Genomic DNA, 15454 nt, shown 5'->3' on the forward strand with positions numbered 1-15454 from the left:
GAGAGACAGAGCATGAACAGGGGAGGGGCAGAGAGAGAGGGAGACACAGAATCGGAAACAGGCTCCAGGCTCTGAGCCATCAGCCCAGAGCCCGACGCGGGGCTCGAACTCACGGACCGTGAGATCGTGACCTGGCTGAAGTCGGATGCTTAACCGACTGCGCCACCCAGGCGCCCCAAAACAAATTTTTTTTAACAAAAACTTTAACAAAGTTTTTAATGTGGGTAAATGAACTTATTTAATGTTGTAATTAAATTTTAACTCTAAAAATGTACCAACATAAAAGCTCTAGTAATTAATCTATTTTTATGGTTTGGGGGGAAGAGATGTTCCTTAGTGTATAGAACCATACACTAAGATTAAAACTCAAAAGGCACTGAAGTTTTTTGTTTCTCTTTGAGGTAGTCTGGCGGGGGGGCGGGGGAGGGGGTGTTTCTAGGCTTTGAGAAAACCAAAACTACCATTTAAGAAATGGTGTTTTTTATTTTGATAGCTGAAGCAATTTTCAGTCTGTTTTCATCTAAAAGTTGAAGGATATTTGCTTTTTGCTAAAACTAAGCCTCTTTATTCCAGGGTTATGGTTGCCCATTAACATTTGAGTGCCTGTTCTTTACAAAAATTAATAAAATCTTTCATTTATTATTTATGATACTACTTGTCTAAGCCCATTTTATTAAGTTGTATCCAGAACAGTTTATATTGAGAATGATTAAAATAATAAGCATCAACTGTCCTGAACAGTTTTTTGGTGTGGAAAAGACAGGGCAGTTATTTTTATTAGAAATGGTGTGTCTAATGGGAGAAAATAAGAGGTAAATGAGGATATTTAGACTGTGGGTATATGGGGTATGTGATCAAGTGTTAATTGAAGTTGAACAGGTAGAATGAACCACAAGTGATGTAGTCGTTTAGACTAAGCATAAGATTAGAGCCTGGTTTTATGACCGTAAGCAAGTTATTTCTCTCAAATGATGATAGTTACAAATTTCCTAGGCCTGTGAGAAAATGTAAAGGCACTTAGCCTTGTCACACCAGTGGAGATTGCAAGGATGGGGTGGAGGCAGGCTGGAAACCTAAAAACTTTTCATTTAGGAAATGCATATGAATGCCTACCATATGCTTGGATGCTGTCCTATGTACAGATAGATAGGAAATGGATCTGAAAGGGGACCTTGGAGCTGGGGGTTTAAGAAGTCAGCCCTTGCAGAAAGTCTTGCTGGGTGACCATATGCCCGGCAGAAGGGATAGTTGGTATAGAAACTGGAAAGCATCACCTTTTTTGGAAGAACAAACAATGAGTGGTGAGTTAGGACGGGTTGTGGTGTAGTATGAGGATTTTGGAAAGGTTAGATAATAAGATCACACAGGACTGTGATTTGAATTTTATTCCAGTGGAAGTTATTGAAGGACTTTGAACTGGTGAGTAAATACATCTTTGGATTTTTAAAAGTCCACTCTGTGTTGTGTGTGGGTTGGGGGTCAGTGGGCATTATAAACACTAGTTAGAAAGCAGGAAGAACCCTGACTCAAGACAGAACTCAGCAACTTGTGTTACAAATTACTTTTCATTGGAAAAATTAGATGATGCCAACCCTCTTTTAGGAGCAATGAAAAAGGCAACAAGGAGATTTGGAATTTAAACTTTTTTACACATGTCTGATCTGCAAGACTTTCCTTTAGGAAATACGTGCTGAGATCTAGTAAGATACTGAGACGTAAAAACAAAACCAAACTTATGTCTTCTTTAGAGTTGGGTAGATACTAATAAAGTCAAAATGCCTCCCAGTGGATGTCAATTTTGGAGAAAGGTAATTCCACGTGCATTGTGTCAGGATAAATGTGGCATTTGAACTAGGTCTTGAAGGATTGTTAGGATATGGACACATTGAAAATTGTGTTCAGGAAAGAGGAAAATCCAACAATATAGAGTTATGTGAAAGAGCATAGGATAAGGTAATTTGAGGCTAATGTGTAAAGGTCTTGAATACCACATTCAGGATATACATTTTCCTCTAGGAATTGGAGTGATTTAAAGAAGTTAGCACTGAATAGAGCTATGGTTTTGGACTTCACATCTCAGAAGTACCCCAGATCTGCATTCCCACATCACCAGAGGCTGCCATAATTTCCTCATTACTATTGGCCTGGTGATATGGGGGCAGTAGGATTCAGAAATTATTATTAGTCCTGACTGCTATTGAGCTGGACAAGTTAAAAGAATTTCTTGGGGTGTCTGGCTGGCTCAATAGAGCATGCAATTTGATTTCAGCGTCATGAGTTCAAGCTCCATGTTGGGCATAGACTTTACTTAAAACACTTTCTTCTGTTCACCAAGTCTAGCTTAAAATGTTTTAGAAATCCCGTGTACCTCCGATCTTTGTTTTCCTTGGTTCCCTTCCTGTAAATGCCTCAATTTTTTTTTTTTTTTTTTTTGCCATTTTTCCAATGGTAAGACCTTGCTCCCCTCCCTCGATAACCTTTCTGTTACGCCCACAGAAGTCCTGTTGCATATAATTGAACTCCCCTCTTATCTGAATTCTGCATAGAACCTTCCTGAAACTTGGTTCTCCAGTGAGGTACAATGTCTAATATTTGTTTTGAGTGAATGTGCTATTCATCCTTCCAGATTATTTGTACCTGGAGTTTGAGAGATCAAATCAGTGAGGGCTCATTACCTAAAATGAAACAAGTCATTTATAAAATACATGCATTCTGTTTGCCCTCATGACGTCTTTATCCCTCTGCCTTTAATCCACAGACTCCTGAAGTTCCCCTTCATTGAAGTCTTTGGTATATTGTGTCGTGGGTGCTCAATAAATTTGAATGAATGGTTAATATTCTTTCTCTTTGAATATTAGTTTTAGTGCTGTACTACTGAAGACAATCATGTAACCTTCCTTGCAATTTCGTGTCTAAATGTATAATTGGTAATTAAGGTGTATAACGTGTAAGACTACATTTCAGTGTTTGCTGGGTTCCTGATGGTGCAAAGCAATTCCGTATAAGGATCTAGTCACCTTTCCCACATCTCTTCAAATCTTTATCCATTGCCAACATCACCCGGTGCCACTACACATGCACTTGTCTGATGACTTTGCCCCCTAATTCATGAAGATAATAAAATCCAAGGCCCATAACTTTTAGATGCCCTATCTATGAAGTAACCTACAAATACCTACATTTACATTTTTTATTGCTTTGGACTAGGTATCCATGTTTTAACGGCTGAGCCTTTTTGCTACATTCTGGAGTAGCATCACCACTTTTTTTTTTTTTTTTTTTTAAGAGCAGTTTTAGATTTACAACAAAATTGGAAGGAATGCACAGGGATTTATCTTACGCTTTCTGCCCTCACACATGTATAGCCTCTCATTGTTTACCAGAATGGCACTTTTTAAACCAAGGAAGAACCTACACTGATCTGTCACTGTCACCCTGTCGTTTGTACCGTAGGGTTTGCTCTTGGTGTAGTGTGTTCGTTCTACATGAGTTTGGATAAAAGTAAGATGGCATATATTTGTCATAACAGAGTTTTCATCCTAAAAATCCTCCTATGATCTGCCTGTTCATCTCCCTCACTCCCACACTTAGCAACTACCTATTGTATTTTCTTTTGTTACCGATTCATTTTCCTTTTTTGTAAGAATAGTTGACATGTATTAGTTTCAGGTGTACAACATAGTGATTGGACAGTTACATCTGTTATGGAATGCTCACCATGGTGAGCATAGTTACCATCTGTCAGCATACAGTTATTACAGTATTAACTGTATTGCTTGTGCTGTGCTTCATCCCATTGACTTAAGCTGGAAGCTTGCATCTTCAATTCCTTCACCTTTTTTGTCCATCTCACCTCCCTCTTTGGCAACCACCGGCTTGTACTCTGTATAAGTCTATTTCTGTTTTTGTTTTTTAGGTTTTACGTATAAGTGAAATCATACGTGTTTACTTTTCTCTCTCTTTTTTAATGTTTATTTTCGAGAGAGAGTGCATGAGTAGGGGAGGGGGCAGAGAGGGAGACAGGATCCAAAGAAGGCTCCGTGCTGACAGAGAACCTGATTGGAGGCTCAAACTTTCAAACCAGGGTATCATAACTTGAAGTCAAGACACTTAACCACCTGAGCCACCCAGGCTCTTCTGCCTTTCTGTCTTACTTCACTTAGCATAATACTCTTAAGGTTCATCTTTTGAATGGCAAGATTTCATTCTTTTTAATTATGATTGAGTAATGTATGCACACTATCCATTCACCTATTGATGGACACTTAGTTTGTTTTCCTATCTTTGCTATTGTAAATAATGCTGCAGTAAACAGAGTTACATACAACTTTTCAGAATAGTGTTCTTGTTTTCCCTAGGTAAGCAGAAGTGGGATTGCTGGACTCTATGATACTTGTTTTTAATTTTTTGAGGAACCTTCATACTGTTTTCCATAGTGGCTGCACCAACTACATTTCCACCAGCAGTACAGAAGGGTTTCGTTTTCTCATCCTCACCAGCACTTTGGTCACTTTTTGTCTCATAGTTTTGCTTTTCCAGAATGTCATATAGTTGGAATCATACAATATATAGCCTTTTCAAATTGGCTTGTTTCACTTAGAAATAAGCACTTAAATTTCCTCCATATCTTTTCTGTGAGAAACTGCGAAACCATCCTCCACAGTGTCTGTACTATCTTCCCATTGCTCCATTGGTCTCTATTTGGTGTTGTCTGTGTTCCAGAGTTTGGCCATTTTAGTAGGTACACAGTGTTATCTCATTTTGCTTTGTATTTCCTGATACCATATAATGTGGGGCATCTTTTCATATGTTTGTATCTTGGTAAGGTGGGTGTTAAGGACTTTGGTCCATTTTTTAATTGGGTTGCTTATTGTTGAGCTTTATGAGTTTGTTGTATATTTTTGACATACAGGGTCCTTTATTAGGGACACCTGGGTGGCTTGGTGGGTTGAGGGTCTGACTTGATTTAGGTGATGCTGTGGTTCCTGAATTCAGCCCCGCATAGGACTCCACACTGACAGTGTGGCACCTCCTTGAGATTCTCTCCCTGTCTCTCTGCCCCTCCTGCACTCTGTCTCTCAAAATAAATAAAAATTTTAAAAAGTCCTTCGTCAGATGTGTGTTTTCCAATTGCTTTCTCCCAGTTTGTGGCTTATCTTCTAATTTTGTTGATACAATTTTTTGCAGAGTGACTTTCACCTCCTTAGTAGTCTCTACATTATTTTTTTTGGTGTAGCTTCATGTTTCTCATTATTTTAACGATTCCTCTTTTCCTTAAGGATAAAACTTGAATGATTGGAGTGGCATTAGGGGTAGGAGTAATGAATGACACTCATGTTTTACTTCTCTATTTGGTTTAGAAGACCTTTCATAATCTGAAAATCTGTTTGTCTTCCCAGCTTCATTTCTTGTCATTCCCCCTGTGGTTCTCAGCCCAAGCTCTTTTTTCTTCCTGTATCTCCAAATCTCCCTATTTGCCTTGGTTAACTTCCACTTCCTCATGTACCAAATTTTAGCTTGGACGTTATTTCCTTTTATAAACCCCCAAGTCTTCTTGATGACCTTCATTTGTGCTTTCATTGATCCAGTTGTTTAACCTTTAATTTTACTTGTTTGTACTGGGTACAGCCTCCTTGAAGGCAGGAGTATGTCTTATTCACTGCATTCCTAAAACCTAGCTTAGTGCTGCATGGTGCTTAATTAAAAAGGGGTACTCAATTGCTGACCCCAATTAACTTGCCAGTAGTGGCAAGTTATTCAAGTGGCAATTGATTCATCACAACAGACGAGAGGTCCATATAGGTGCACGCCTTTATTTGAACATTGTGCAATCTAAATCTGACTCATGAGTCATGCTGTTATTTTTAAGTAGGCTCTAGAAGATACTTATTGATTGGCCAAAGAATAACCGATTTTAACAGCAGAGTTCTCTTGGATAGAGCTGTTGTGAAAAACAGTGTAATTTGTATTTTTGCAGGAGGATGAGAAGGATTTTTTTTCATTTTTGTAGGATTTTTGTGAAGTGTCTTTTCCTGTGTGATGTCTGCCAGAATAAAAAGTTCCTGTTTCCTGGGACACCTGGGTGGCTCAGTGGTTGTGTCTGACTTTGGCTCAGGTCATGATCTCGAGTTTCTTGAGTTCAATCCCAGCATAGGGCTCTCTGCTCAGAGCCTGGCACTTGCTTCAGATTGTGTCTTCCTCTCTCTCTGCCCTTCCCCTGCTCATTCTCGGTCTCTCTCTCAAAAATAAAAGAAAGTTCCTGTTTTCCTACTTGGTGAAAGATTAGCTCTAGTTTAGTTTAAACACTTTATTTTGGGAGAGAGTTTGGTGCCTAGGCGGCTCAGTAGGTTAAGCGTCCACTCTTGGTTTTGGCTTACGTCGTGGTCTCACCGTTTGAGTCCAGCATCAGGCTCTGCACTAACAGTGAGTGCAGAGCCTGCTTGGGGTTCTCTTTCCTGCTCTCTCTGCCCCTCTCTTTATTCTTCCTCTCTCTTTCTCTCAAAATAAGTAAATATAGGGGCGCCTGGGTGGCTCAGTTGAGCGTCCGATTTCGGCCTAGGTCGTGATCTCGCCATTTGTGAGTTCAAGCCCGCGTTGGGCTCTGTGCTGACAGTTCAGAGTTTGGAGCCTGCTTCAGATTCTATGTCTCCCCCTTTCTGCCCCTCCCCTGCTCATACTCTGTCTCTGTCTCAAAAATAAACATTGAAAAAAAATTTTAATGAATAAATTCAAAAACCAAAGGAAAAAAAAAAGTATGAGCATGTGCAAGTGAGGGGCGGAAAGAGAATCCCAAGCAGGCTCCACACTGAGTGACCGGCCTGGGGCTCAATCTCATGAACCTTGAGATCATGACCTGAGCTGAATACCAGAGTCACGCTCAACTGACTGAGCTACCCAGGCATTCCTTGCTCTAGTTTAGAATAAAGGTGGGCTAGGCTAGGGATTGCAAGCTAAAATACCTCCAAGAACCAGGTAAGTAACAGAAATGAGTCAGGCCAATTGGAAAGTAGTGAACTCTTGTCCTTCTAAACAAGGTCCATGCCATGTGTAATCTTTAGTCAGGTTGCCAGATTGCATTTTTCTAGGGAATGTAGAAATCTTTTCAAGTTTGGCAAAAAGATAGTTTTGTTTGAAAACTTAAGGAAAGCCTGAGTGGCCCAGTCAGTTAAGCATGCAGCTTCAGCTTAGGTCATAATCTCAGCGTTGGTGAGTGAGTCCTTCCCCCCCCCCCCCCCCCCCCCCCCCAACGTGGGCTCTGTGCTGACAGCTCAGCCTGGGGCCTGCTTCAGGTTCTATGTCTCCCTCTCTCTCTCTGCCCCTCCGCTACTCGCACTCTGTGCCCCTATCTCTCTCAAAAATAAACATTGAAAAGATTGTTAAAATGTGAAACCCACTTGGGGCGCCTGGGTGGCTCAGTAGGTTGAGCATCTAACTTTGGCTCAGGTCATGATCTCATGGTTTGTGAATTCAAGCCCCACATCAGGCTTGCTGCTGTCAGCATGGAGTCCACTTTGAATCCTCTGTCTGAAAAAGAGGTCATTCTGCCTGTGGTTCATAGTGCCTTTGCAACTGGCACTAAATGGTTCATCCCTATGATACCACCCTCAAAAACCTTTGATAACTGTCCGGGTATGGACAGTCGTCTTTCTCAATCAACAAATAGTGATGAGACCACGTATTTCACTCTACTAGTTCATGATTACCAAGAGCACATAATCATTTACCTAGTCCCTGGAAATTTGTACAAAGTTCATACTGTCTTTTTAAAAAATATATATATCCTTTTTTAAAAAATATTTTTTAATGTTTATTTACTTTTGAGAGAGGGAGAGTGAGAGAGCAAGTGAAGAAGGGGTAGAAAGACAGGGAGTTAGAGGATCCAAAGTGGACTCTGCACTGACAGCCGAAAGCCTGATGTGGGGCTTGAACTCATGAATGATGAGTTCATAAACTGAGCTGAAGTTGGATGCGTAACTGAGCCACCCAGGTGTCCCCATACTGTCTTTTTTAACAATAAAAATTTGGGAGGCGCCTGGGTGGCTCACTTGGTTGGGCGTCCGACTTTAGCTCGGGTCATGACTGCGCAGTCTTGAGTTTGAGCCCCGCATTGGGCTCTGTGCTGAAAACTCAGAGCCTGGAGCCTGCTTTGGATTCTGTGCTTCCCTTTCTCTGCCCCTCCCCTGCTCACACTCTGTCTCTCAAAAATGAATAAACATTAAAATTTTGCTGGGGTGCCTGGGTGCCTTGGTTAAGTGTCCAACTTCAGCTCTGGTCATGATTTCTCAGTTTGTAGGTTCAAGTTGTACGCAGAGCCTGCTTCAGATCCTCTCTCTCCCCCTCTCTCTGCTCCTCCCCCACTTGTGCTCTCTCAAAATTAGAAAAAATTATAAGGGACGTCTGGGTGGCTCAGTTGGTTAAGCGTTGGACTTCAGCTCAGGTCATGATCTCACAGTTCATGAGTTCGAGCCCTGTGTTAGGCTCTGTGCTGACAGTTTGGAGCCTTCTTCGATTCTCTCTCTCTCTCTCTCTCTCTCTCTCTCTCGGCCTCTCCCCTACTCGTGCTCTGTCTCAACAGTAAACATTAAAAAAAAAATTTTTTTAAGTTAGAAAATAGGGAGAACATGTTATTGAAGAAAGGTAGAATTAATATTTTGGACCTCCTAGCCGCTGCTTACAAACACAGTAAACTAGTTCAATCACTTTGGAGACCAATTTGGCAAAATTCAGTGAAGTTGGAGATGTATATATTCCTAGACCCTCTGTACAAGGAGATGTACCAAACCTTATTGTGGTATTATTTGTAATTGAAAATTTGGAAACAACCGAAATGTTCATCAATAGAGAACTGGATAATTTAAGGATATATAGAAAAATACAGTTAAAATGAACCATGAGTTATGTGTATCACTATGGAAAAAAAAATAACATTGTCCAGTAAAAGGTTGGGTAAAGGTATGTACCATATTGATGACCTTTAATTAACATTGGATAACATGCAACATGATAGTATTTATTCATTGGTGTATGTGTAACAAGTATGAAGACTTAATGTGAATGAGAATACTAAATACACATTTAGGATAGAAGTTACCTCTTGTGGGGTAGGGTGGATAACGTGTTTTACCTGTATCTCATTTTCTTGATCTGGAACAAATAGGGGCGCCTAGCTGTCTCAGAGGAGCATATGACTCTTGGTCTTGGGGTCATGAGTTTGAGCCCCACATTCAGTGCAGAGAGCTTACTTAAAAAAAAAAAAAAAAAAACAATAGTTTTTCCCTGGCTTGTAAACATAGTTATGTGCATTTTTCACTTTTTGTTCTTGTTTCTCTGAAGTTCTTTTTAGAGGTGAAGGAGATAGGGGTCCCATAGTAATATGACGTTTTTATTCTTTATACTGGGAATTTGTAATGTAAATTTCTAAAGTATTTAATCATCACAGAGACTTAATAAAGCCTCATTTTTTTCTTAAAGTTTTAGATTTATTTTTGAGAGTGTGGGTAAGGGGCAGAAAGAGGGAGAGAGAATCCCAAGCCGACTCTGCACTGTCAGTGTGGAGCCCAACAAGGGGCTCAAACTCCCGAACTGTGACATCATAACCTGAGCTGAAATCAAGAGTCAGACATAACCAGTGGAGCCACCCAGGCACCCTGAAGCCCCATTTTATATTAAAAGTTTTCCTTAAATTTCTGTGCATTAGAATTTTATCAGGGGCACCTGGGTGGTTCCCTTAGTTAAGCGTCCAACTTTGGCTTAGATCTTGATCTTGCAGTTCGTGGGCTCAAGCCCCGAGTTGGGCTCTGTGCTGACAGCTCAGAGCCTAGAGCCTACTTCAGATTCTGTGTCTCCCCAACTTGTGTGTGTGCACTCACTCGCTCTCAAGAATTTTATCAGGAATGTCCTACCTTCCTGGAAATGAACTCTTAGTTTGCCAATTTATTATACTTAACATACCTTCCACCCTTTCAATAATCAGCTTTATGTACAACCAAATGGCATCTAGTGATTTCCTTTCTTCTCTCCAACTCCGTAATTGCTGTACTTTTTATGTGTTTTTTTGATGTCAAGATTTCTAAAGAGTATCACATACAATGTTTTAAATTTTACAAGAGCCTAGGAGTGTCTGGGTGGCTCAGTTGGTTGAGTGTCCGACTTTGGCTCCGGTTATGATCTCTCGGCTGTTGAGTTCAGGCCCCGCGTTGGGCTCACTGCTGTCATCACAGAGCCTGCTTCCAGATCCTGTGTCCCCTGCACCCCCCACTATCCGGCGCCTCTCCTCTGCTCATACTTCTTTCTCTCTAGAAAATGAATAAACGTTTAAATTTACAGGAACCCAACCAATACATTGGCCTTAATTTTATTGCTGACAGAACGTATCTAAATGTGAAAGAAAAAAGGTGATGCATCTAACTTCAGAAATTCACATTCTGTTGAAAATTGTGTTCCTGTAAGTTTGTTTCAGTTTGCTCATCTCCAGGCTGTGCTCTAGTCTTCCACTCCCCAGGGCTGAGGTAGGTGCTCTCTTTGTATTCTCCTAGAACTTTGCTGTACTTCCAGGAATGGGGATAATAATGAAACTTGCCTCATAAGATTATTGTGAAGGTTAAGATCAAACGTGGTACTTCATGCGAAGAATTTAAAATTGTTCTTAGCTCAGTAAAAGTAGCTGTTTTTTTTCCCACTTAAAAAATTTGTTTTTATTCTTAAGTAGGGTTCTCTCTCCTGTAGGGGTCGGACTCATGACCTTGAGATCAAATGTCTCATGCTCCACTGACTGAGCCAGCCAGGCTCCCCTCTTTCCTTTTTTTTTTTTTTTTTTTAACCAACACATACAAAAGAATATATAAACATGCTTATCATACTTTTGCTTTTCTTTAAGTTGAAGTATAACTGACTACTTTTACTTGTAGAGTTTTATTATTCATTACTTATATATAGATACAAAATAGATATGGTTCTGTCTGTCTCTAAGCTGTGGGAGATTGGAATCATGGGATGCTAAATCATAATAAGGTTCATCCATGTTGTCTTGTTCAGCCGTAGCACATTTGTTTCCACTGTTGTATAGTACTCTATTGTGCGATATACCAGAATTTATTGATCCATTTTCGTTTTTTTTTTTTTAATTTTTTGCAAGTTTATTTATTTTGAGAGAGTGAATTGAGGAGGGGCAGAGAGAGAGGGAGAAAGAGAATCCCAGGCCGGCTCTGCGCTGAGCCCTATGTGGGACTCAAACTCACGAACTGTGAGATGATGACCTGAGCTGAAACCAAGAGTAGGACACTTAACCAACTGAGCCACCCAGTCCCCTCGATCCATTTTCCTTTTGATGGACATTGGGATTCTGGTTTTTTCCTTTATAAACAGTATTGCTGTAAGCATTATAACCTCTGTCTCCTGGTGCACACATGAAAAGATTTTTCCAGGGGTGGAATTGCTGTGTGATAGAGAATGCCAGTAATAAACTTTATTAGAAAATGTCAAATGGTTTCCCAAAGTAGTTGCATCAGTTTATACCCCACCAGTGATATATAAGGGTTCCCATATAAGAGTGTCCTCTTTGGGGGCACCTGGGTGGCTCAGTTGGTTCAGCGTCCAGCTTCAGCTCAGGTCATAATCTCATGGCTCCTGAGTTTGAGATCTGCATAATACTCTCTGCTCTCAGCACAAAGCCTACTTTGGATCCTCTATGTCTCTCTCTCTCAAAAGTAAACACACACATAAAAATATCTTCAACATTTAGGGTTCTAGATTTTTATTTTTAATCTTTTTCCCTCCCTCCCCACTTGCTGGTTTTCACATTTTTATTTAACATTAAAAAAAATTTAATGTTTACTTTTGAGAGAGAGAGGGAAACACAGAATCCCAAGCAGGCTTCAGTCTCTGAGCTGTCAGCACAGAGCCCGATGCAGGGCTTGAACTCACAAACTGTGAGATCATGACCTGAGCTAAAGTAGGACACTTAACTGACTAAGCCACCCAGGCACCCCTAATATTTTATTTTTAAGTAATCTCCATACCCAACATGGGGCTTGGACTCACAACCCCAAGGTCAAGAACCACATGCTCCACTGACTGAGCCAGACATGAGCTCCAAGGTTCTCACATTTAAATATTTTTTTGCCAATTAAGTGTGCATAAAATACCTTCTGGTCTCATCTTTCACTTTTTCAGCTAACTTATTCTCTCTGATCCTCTTTCTTTTCTCATACAAAAAAAGAGTTTTTCTTTGTTCTGATTACAAAATTGACTCATACATACTCATTTTTCAACAAATAATTGTGTGCCAAAGTGTGCTGCAACATCCTAGGGGAGAGATGAAGACAGCAATGAAAAAACAGGCAAGCCTCTCCCCTCACGGAGCTTCCATGCCAGTGTCAGAGATTAGCAAGAGGCAAAGGAAGAGTAAAAAGCTAATTTTGAATTTCTGATACTGATAAGATGCTATGAAGGCACTTCGCAAGCTACTAAGGTAATAATGGTAAAATAATAGTGGTTGGTGGGGATGGAACTGCTCTAGACTGGATGATCAAGGAAGGCCTTTCTGAGGAAATGAATTAATTATATGTGAGCTGTATCTGAGTAATGAGAAGGAGACAGCTACACAGAGAAGGAGTTAGCTTAGCCGTGTGAAGAATGAAGATAGGCTAAGAGTGTTGCAGGCAGTGGGAGCATGGGTGGGAATCATGAGCTGAGAAACGAACTCGTAAAGAAAATGGAACTACCCTCAATCCAGTCATCCAGAGATAGTGTGTTACATTTTGATGCATGTTCTTCCAGACATAGGTGTGTGTATTTTGGTCTTTCCCTCCAGGTTCTGGCATATTAAGTGGTAGACTTTCTGCTTTTATTAGTGGTTACTCTTTTGTATTTTAAGATAATGTTCATATACATACCTTGATTCATCAAGAATGAAATTGATTCACTCTATTAAATGTGAAGAAATTATCATAATTTTATCTTTTCCCATCCTCCTACCCAACCTCTTGGGTTTTTTGTTTTTTGTTTTTGTTTTTAGTATTAGTGGATTAACATTGTGGGCTTATTCATGAATTGTAGCATATTTAATTTTTTTAAGGTTTATTTTTGAGAAAATGCAAGCAGGGCAGGGGCAGAGAGAGGAAGACAGAGGATCCAAAGTGGGCTTTGCACTATGAGTTTCTGTAGTGTAGTGGTTACCACGCTCACATAACAACAAAGTGGACTCCACACTGACAGCAGTGAGCCAGATTTGGGGCTCAAACTTGAGAACTATGAGATCATGACCTGAGCCAGAGTTGGAAGCTCAACCGACTGAGCCACCTAGGTAGCATATTTCATTCTGCTTCATAGCCATAATTACTAATTTAGCTTTAAAAGCGTAAACATTAACTGTTAGTCCTTTGATATCACAAATTCCTTGGGGCACCTGGCTGGCTTAATTGGCAGATCACTTGACTCTTAACTTCAGGATTGTGAGTTCAAGTCCCACGCTGGACATGAAGCCTACTTAAAAAAAAAAAAAAAAAATCCAAACCAAAAATGTGTTTTCTTTTTTCACTGGTTGGTTGGCTGGATGATATATTCAGGTGCATTTTTTTTTTATAGTTTACTTTTTTTTTTTTTTAAGACTATTTATTTTGAGAGAGAAGGAGAGCATGAGCAGGGAACAGGCAGAGAGAGAGAGAGAGAGGGAGAGAGAATCCCAAGCAGGATCCACGATGTCAGCATGGAGCCCAACATGGGGCTCGATCTCACCAACTGTGAGATCATGATCTGAGCCAAAAGCAAGACTCAGTCAGACGCTTAACAGACTGATGCAGGTGCCCCCAGGTACATTTTAGAGAAAACTATATAGTTGGTGTGTGTATGTATTTGTGTATATGTATATATGTATGCACATATATATGTATATATACGTGTGTGTGTGTGTGTGTGTGTGTGTGTGTGTGTGTGTGTGTATATATATATATATATATATATATATATATATATATATAGTTTATTTTATTTTGGAGAGAGAGTATTAGTGGGGTTGGGGCAGAGAGGGGGACAGAGGATGTGAAGCAGGCTCTGTGCTGACAGCACAGAGCCCAATGTGGGGCTCAAACTCATGAACTGTGAGATCACCACCTGAGCCAAAGTCAGATGCTTAACTAACTGAGCCACCCCATAGCTGGTATATTTTTTGACTTTTTATATTTGAGAACATTTTTCTGTTGCCTTCAAACATGGTCAGCAGTTAGGCTGGATCAAGATTTCCTATCAATATTCTGTAAGTTTTGTACCTACTGGTGTCTAATGTTGCCAAGAATGAGACCACACCCCCCCCTTTATATATAAACTAATTTTTGTCCGCATTTTTTTTTAAGTTTATTTATTTTGAGAGATGGGGGAGGGGGAAGGGAGGGACAGAGAAAGAGGGAAAGAGAATCCCAAGCAGGCTCCATGCTGTCAGTGCAGAGCCGGATGTGGGGCTCGAGGTCAGGAACCCTCAGGCAAAATCAAGTGTTGGATGCTTAACTGAGCCACCTAAGCACCCCTGTCTGTATTTTTGTATGATTCTTTAGATTGAAGTAAAATTGGTATATAACATTATATAAGTCTAGGGTATATGACTTTTAAAAAAGATTTTACTTATTTATTTTTTAATACAATCTAAACCTCCAATGTGGGGCTTGAACTGAAGACCCTGAGATCATGGGTCACATGCTCTACTGACTGAACCAGCCAGGTGCCCCATATGTGACTTACTTGATATATATATATGCGCGCGCACACACACACACACACACACACACACACACACACACACACACACACGCTCTGTGCTGACAGCAGAGAGTCCAATTTGGGGCTCATGAACTGTGAGATCATGACCTGAGCCAAAGTTGGGTGCTTAACCGGCTGAGCCACCCAGGTGCTCCTAATACGCTTTCTTTTTAATCCATAAAGCTCACTGCCTTAACCAAGAGCTATATTTTGTTCATCAGGTTTGTGTTTGTTTTTGTTTTTTGTTTTTTTTGGTGTAAGATCAAGCTGTGACCTACTTAAACAGACACATAAAATTAAGTTAGAATTCTCAGAGTTCCTGTACAACCCATGGAGCATTTTTAAGCTAGATTGAAGAGGTATGTACTGGTCGGAAGGCTCAGAGTAGGGAATGGCAAATCTCTGCAATTAGTAGGATCTACTAGCTTCCTGGAGGGCTATTTTGAGAAATGTTTTGAGGCAGACTACGCTTATTGGGAAAGAGTACTGTGACTGATTAGTGATGTCTGCCTCGGTGAGGGAGAGTATAGTGGTATCTAATATGCCAGGACACTGCCATCTTGCCATCCCTAACAGGTAGCTTAGATTGTCCTCATGAAGAGATTAGGGACCTGGTTGGAGACCAGTGAGGGCCCTTTGAATCCAATGATGCCAACCTGCATCGAAAAGCAGCAGAGGCCCCAAGGATTCTAAGACCACAGACCCA

This window comes from Felis catus, chromosome E1 (genome assembly GCF_018350175.1).
Source record: "Felis catus isolate Fca126 chromosome E1, F.catus_Fca126_mat1.0, whole genome shotgun sequence".
Classification (NCBI taxonomy): domain Eukaryota; kingdom Metazoa; phylum Chordata; class Mammalia; order Carnivora; family Felidae; genus Felis; species Felis catus.